General features: G+C 38.6%; 1 protein-coding gene and 1 non-coding gene across 2 annotated transcripts in view; one reads left to right on the forward strand and one right to left on the reverse strand.

The window, feature by feature from the left end:
* PLCE1 (phospholipase C epsilon 1) overlaps positions 1-2,550 on the forward strand; it is a 329,527-nt gene extending 326,977 nt beyond the window's left edge. Inside the window, exon 32 of the mRNA XM_068961526.1 lies at positions 1,409-2,550. The gene's annotated coding sequence lies outside the window, so the exon portion shown is untranslated. The remainder of the gene's footprint in view (positions 1-1,408) is intronic.
* On the reverse strand, positions 169-241 carry TRNAE-UUC (transfer RNA glutamic acid (anticodon UUC)). The gene has a single exon. It is a non-coding gene; the product is annotated as a tRNA-Glu (tRNA).
* Positions 2,551-6,283: the final 3,733 nt, after the last annotated feature.

Raw genomic sequence — 6,283 nt, forward strand, 5'->3', positions numbered from 1 at the left:
ATTCAGCATCAGATAATACTGAATCTGCACAGAGCAGTGAAACCCTGGGCTGTTCCAGACTCTGAGAAGGCTCAGCACCCATTTTCTGTTGTGGTACTTCTGGCATTCCACACACTACCCTTTTTTTTTTTTTGTAGGTATCTTTATTACCACCTTCCTTCCTCTTAGTTCCCTGACCAGGTATTGAACCCGGGTCCTCGGCAGTGAAAGTGCAAAGTCCTAACCACTGGACCACCAGAGAATTTCCTGGTATCTTATTTTTAAAGTTCCAGACTCAACTTACTTTCCTTCTCAGTGACAGTGTCACTGAGACAGTGCCTTCTTCTCCAAGAACTAAGTGAGCTTTAGGACTAAGCACCATGTTGAGCCTCTCCAGCTTTTGGAAAATTACTCATCATAGTAGTGGGTCTATGAGCACACAGTAAAGAGAATGATCAGAATTTCAAATATTGTTCTCCATATCAAGAACTTAGCATCAAATAAATTATATATGTGAAAATGTTATGCACACCTCCCACCTCTTTGTTATAACCTCCGTTAATGATAGAGTGAAATTACACTTGGCAGAGAAAGAGCCCTGCCTGTGCCAGATTAATAAGTACGTAATACAACTCCATTAGAAATCTGACTTCAAAATAATGTGCTTGCTCTAATGAGCATTACTAGTTGCTTATATTTTATGAGAATAGGGAAGGTGGCGGTGATTTCGATGATTGCCTTTGGATTCAATTTTCCTATCATAAGCAGAAATTCATAATCAGTCAGTTGACCTCTTTCCCTAAATTTGGGGAAGGTTCTCTTTAACAGTTATTGAAAGAATAATAGCCATTGGTGCATAGACGTATATATGGTAATATACGTCCCATATTATTAACTTTACAAATAGTGTCTCCAAGAAAGAGCACTTGTGAAAAAAGAAGGGCCTTTCTGTATATGCTCATAAGAAAACAAGTTTAGTATTGTTATTGCTTTATGAGCAACATATTTCATGTTATTTGTTCTGTAATATTCACCTCTAAACTTTCAAGAGTTACCCCCTAATAATAATCTAAGAATTTCTAAACAAGTAATTATTTACCTTAAGTAATATATTTAACCAGTTGAAAGAAGTCCACCTTTCAAAAAAAGAAGGAAAAAAAAAAAAAAGCTGAACAGTTTGATTGTGGTTAAAAAACTTTCTAAAGAATGTGGTGTTCCAGGGCAGAAATAGCCTAATGTTCCACCTCCCAGGAACATCACGTTCTAACACTATGAGTTTATAGGAAATATTCTCTGCCTCAAACCCAGCCACCAGAGCTGTGGGTTTCTGTTGGTTGAACATCCCTAAACCTTGCTACACTGTGAATTGTTCCGGCTGCTTCACTTTGAAGATATTAATACTAATAAGCCCATGTATACAACTTTACAGGTGAAGATCTTTTGGCAAGAAGTTAAAATCAAGAAGGAACATAATGGAGACAAATATAATTCCCTTATTTTCATAAACAAAACTGGAAACTTATGATTTCTGAACTCTTGATACAAGGTCTACGCTGAGATCAAGCAAAATGGTACAGGGCTTGCTATCAACTGGCTTCCTGCTGAATGAAGCAAAGAAGCCCAGCAGACTGCCATTTTACACGTCAACAGTTGGAAAAACCACCGCTAAGCTTGCAATAATTGACTTAGAACAGGAGTCAGCAAACTTTTGTAAAGGGCTAGTCAGTAAATATCTTCATTCTTATGGGCCAAACGGTCTCTGTAGCAATGGCTCAGCTTAATGCAGAAGCAGCCATAGATGATACATACATGACTGAACGTGGCTGTGATCCAAGAAAACTATTTAAAGACAGTGGAATTGGAATGGTATGTCATTTTCCCATGGCATAAATATTCCTCTTCAGATTTTTTGAAAAATCATTTAAAAATGTAAACTATTCTTAGTTCAACAGCCACACAAAAGCAGGTGGCAGGCTGGGATTTGGCTCAAGGGCCACAGTTTGCTGACCTGACTTAGAAAACTGGGAACAAGATGCACAGAGGTAAGAAATCAAGCAGGCTAGTTTAGTCATACCTATTATGGATAAGAATTGGAAGCTTTGGGGCATTGCAAGTGTGAATATGTCCTCTAGGACTCATTAAAAAGTAATGCAACTTACTCTCTATATTGTGTACCATTGTGAACTCCTCTATAGTGGCTTCTTTTTACATATAGAATGATGTTGGGTTTTTTATGTTTATTGCTTATATTCACAGACTTTTGGTTTCTACAAAATGAATTTAGAATAACGTATCTACTGAGTTGTGGCATCTTAGTAAGAAACTTAACCATGTTTCTAACGCAAAAGTAGACTGAGTTGGTGTTTATTTATTTTACGAGGTTTGTACTGACACTGTACCTATGTATTTATTATACATAGCTTTCTTGATATTGCTTGCAGATTAGAAGCATTAGTGGTTCTATTTCACTATTTGAAAACAAATCTCCTTAAAAGAAAATGTATACCCTGAATACCTGAAATAGGCCAGAATTTCATGTAACTTGCCATTTAATGTAAATTATTTTTAAAACCTTGCTGTGTAAGACTATCATGTATGTGTAAAGGATTCGTCTTGTTCTTGGCACGAAGCAAATTGTGACTTTTCACATGAAATGTGTTCCTCTAAAGTAAAATCCAAATTTTATCTTTCTAATGACCTTCAAATTTGATGTTTTTCTTCAAATTATAAAACATATTAAAATCTCTAATCTTTGCTTTGAGACATTTTCGCCATAAAAAAAATGAATAAAATAATTCCCCCTTCTTTGTGTACTTTAAGAAGTATCAAAAACACAACACAGCTTTCATGTTATTGGAAGTTCTAAGTAAGTTATTCTAAGTTCTAAGCCTTATTGCTAAAAGAATCACTGTTTGCTTGTCAGCAGCATTCAGGCTATTTCAAGTTGATGCTGTTTGTACAGTACTACAGGTTTCTTTTTAAATCAAATAATCAGCCTACAACAAATGCACAATGCTCCCTTCACTTTAAAAAAAACTTCTAGAAACCGTAATCAAACTTGTCTCAACTAATGGGCATTTTTGCCATCTGTTTGGGCTTTGCTGTGCTTAGTTGCTCAGTCATGTCCGACTCTTTAGAACTCCATGGACTGCAGCCCACCAGTCTCCTCTGTCCATGGGGATTCTCCAGGCAAGAATACTGGAGTGGGTTGCTATATCCTGCTCCAGGAGAGCTTCCCAACCTAGGGATCAAACCCAGGTCTCCCGCATTGGAGGCGGATTCTTGACTGGCTCCGTCAGTCAAGAGAAGAGAGCCACCAGAGAAGCCTCTGGTTGGGTTTACTGTGTCATTAAAATCGAGTTACTAGTCTAACTGGCTAGAGTCAAGATGAAACCGTGCAGAGGAGTGAGATGGAAAGCAAGGCTCGTCTCACTAGGTTTTATCAACTGGCCTTGACTCTAAGCCTCCACCCCACCCCATGGTCCTTAGCATAAAATCTGGAACTTACCTTGAAACTGGTTTTAGGAAGTGAGTGAACCCAGCCTTCTGCCTATGTTGCAACCCATCTTGATTGTTCATCCTGTTGTGAGGTAAAAGGACATACTCTATGGTATTTGAGTCCTAGGGATTTTAGGAGGGACACACTGCTCAAAAATGTAGAGGGTTTACTCTGTTATTACAACTAACCAGCACAACCTGGTGTTTGCCAAAAGTAAGAAATTTTGATTTACAGTTTCTCTGAATTATACAGCTGTATTAGTAAACCAAATGAAAGAAACTGTCCTACTGTTTAGAATGCATCTAAAATAGCCACCCAGGCTTATACCCATTACCACTTCACACTTCTCAGACCACTAAAAACCTGGGTAGCAAACTTTCATCAGTAAATTGATATGGGAAAGAATCTCAATATGTAAGCTGGGTTTATTACAAGATTTTGAGGAAAAATATTTTAAGATGCTTCACTGAAAACAGAAAGAAAGGAGCATGAATTCTGTCCCTCTGTTGGGTGATTCCAACGTGTAAGATCACGGGAGCTGGCAGGAAACAATTTAGACTGGGAATCCAACGTGATGTGGGATGCCAGAAGAAACAGTAACTTCCTCTATCACCTCATCTCAAATCTACTGTTTTGACAACTAATGTAAGATCACGTAAGGGTGCAAAGGAGTTGAGAATAAGTCTGAGGATAAACTTGTAGGAAGTAACATTATTTGGGCAGAAAGTGCCCTCTTGAAGGAACACCTCCTTTCATATCATCCTTAGCAAGTAAAATTCTCCAGCTGGGGGGAAATATGGAGTCCAGACTCAACAGAAGCGAGTCAAAAGTCAAATTTACTTTTCAACAAAGGTCTCCCATCTTGATGGCTCTGGAGACAATGGAGGCTCATTAATGACAGTTGGCCTCCCCAGTGGCTCCGTATGTACTTTTCTTAAAAACTACATCTTTCCTTTCCTCTGTTCTCTCCCTTTCCAATCTCTCTGTAGACCTCTCCTCTGCCAGACACCCAGAGGCCTTGCTTAATTCTGAAAAGTAATCAGACCTTGTGTACTGGTCTGGTAAAACGAAATTAACTAAAACAGAAAACTCCACAACTCTGCTCCCATGCCACTAAGGAGGATTTTCCTGGTGGTGTCTGATCTTAAACTTGGCACAATGAAAGGCAGCCTGGATGGCGAAAAAAATCTCTAGATGGCAGCCTTGAACCCCTCCAGCTGTTTCTCTCACATCAGCAGCAACAGGGGAATCCCTGGGCCCTCCAAAAAGTTACTGGAAAAGGAGACTGCCTCTTACACCAAGCCCACCCCTCAGTCAACATTTCCATGATACAGCACATTAACAACTTACATGTTCTCTGCCATTGCTACCTATCAACTTCCTAAGTACAGTCCTTGCCTGAAGGCTAAGGATTTTTGACAGGAATTCCTGAATGTTTTTGAGATACTGAATCTCCAAGATTACCAAGCTGTTTATATACATCTCTTAGATCCAAAACGTGCTATGCTGAAGTCTGCCATCAAGCAGGCCTCTGAAACCTTCCCTATTTCAGATGATACAGGTCTCTGAACTTCAAAACAGCTCACTCTGACAACTCAACTGGGTAATGCCTCATTCAAACAAAAATGATTTGACTGGGCATACAAGGGCATGGAAGACTGAGGCTATATATATCTGTTGTTACCCCAGTTCACTTTGAAGTGCCTAGCACAGTGCTAAGCACATAGTGGGTGTTCAATATTTATCTAAACAGATATTAAGACTAGTTTATAATAGCCTCGGGCTGTATGTGTGTGTGTTATCATTAATGACTATAATATTTAGCTCTGAAAATGAAACCCATCAGTACAAGACTATAGAAGTTAAGTGCACAAGTATGTTTCATCCTCAATTCAATGGCAACCCACTCCAGTACTCTTGCCTGGAAAATCCCATGGACGGAGGAGCCTGGTAGGCTGCAGTCCATGGGGTCTCTAAGAGTTGGACAGGACTGAGCGACTTCACTTTCACTTTTTACTTTCACGCATTGGAGAAGGAAATGGCAACCCACTCCAGTGTTCCTGCCTGGAGAATCCCAGGGACAGGGGAGCCCGGTGGGCTGCTGTCTATGGGGTTGCACAGAGTCAGACACAACTGAAGTGACTTAGCAGCAGCAATTCATACAGGATATTCAAATATAAGATGTATAATTTTATGGTCCCACTGTGATTCTCTGTATATGTAACAAGGTTAACAGCATAGTGCAACTGTGGAAGAGTTGATGAACCTCTATTTTAAAATTGATTTTTCATGTAAAGTATAGTTTCTGCTGCCAAAGTGAAATATAAATATATTTATGTATGTTTGGAAAAATAAATGATTTGTGACATGTACTGATCACTTGTGTTCCAATGGGGAAAGACCCCTTGGTCATCTAAACAAATATTCATAACATTTCTGGCTTTTAGTATCTAAAAAGTGGGTTAGGGGCAAATGTTTATATGTTGAATCATATGTTTTTCACCATTAAATAATCAAGCCTAAAACTGATTTTAGAAACTAGTTGGACTGCTATGCATTTTTTTGAAAATTCTCAAAAGAAGAGAAAAAGGAAGCTTTTTTATTCAACTATTCATAGTAAAGAATATTTATAAACTGGTAATTAAAACACTTATTTCATAGGCCATTCCTAGAATATGGCAACAGTCACATAAAATACTTTTTATTTATATTCCTAAGAATAGGCATTTCATCCATTTAAAAAAAGGGGCAGGGAGAATAAAATAAAAGCCCCTCGTGCTGCATGCATGCTAAGCCACTTAAGGA

The sequence above is a fragment of the Capricornis sumatraensis genome, chromosome 23 (assembly GCF_032405125.1).
Source record: "Capricornis sumatraensis isolate serow.1 chromosome 23, serow.2, whole genome shotgun sequence".
NCBI lineage: Eukaryota > Metazoa > Chordata > Mammalia > Artiodactyla > Bovidae > Capricornis > Capricornis sumatraensis.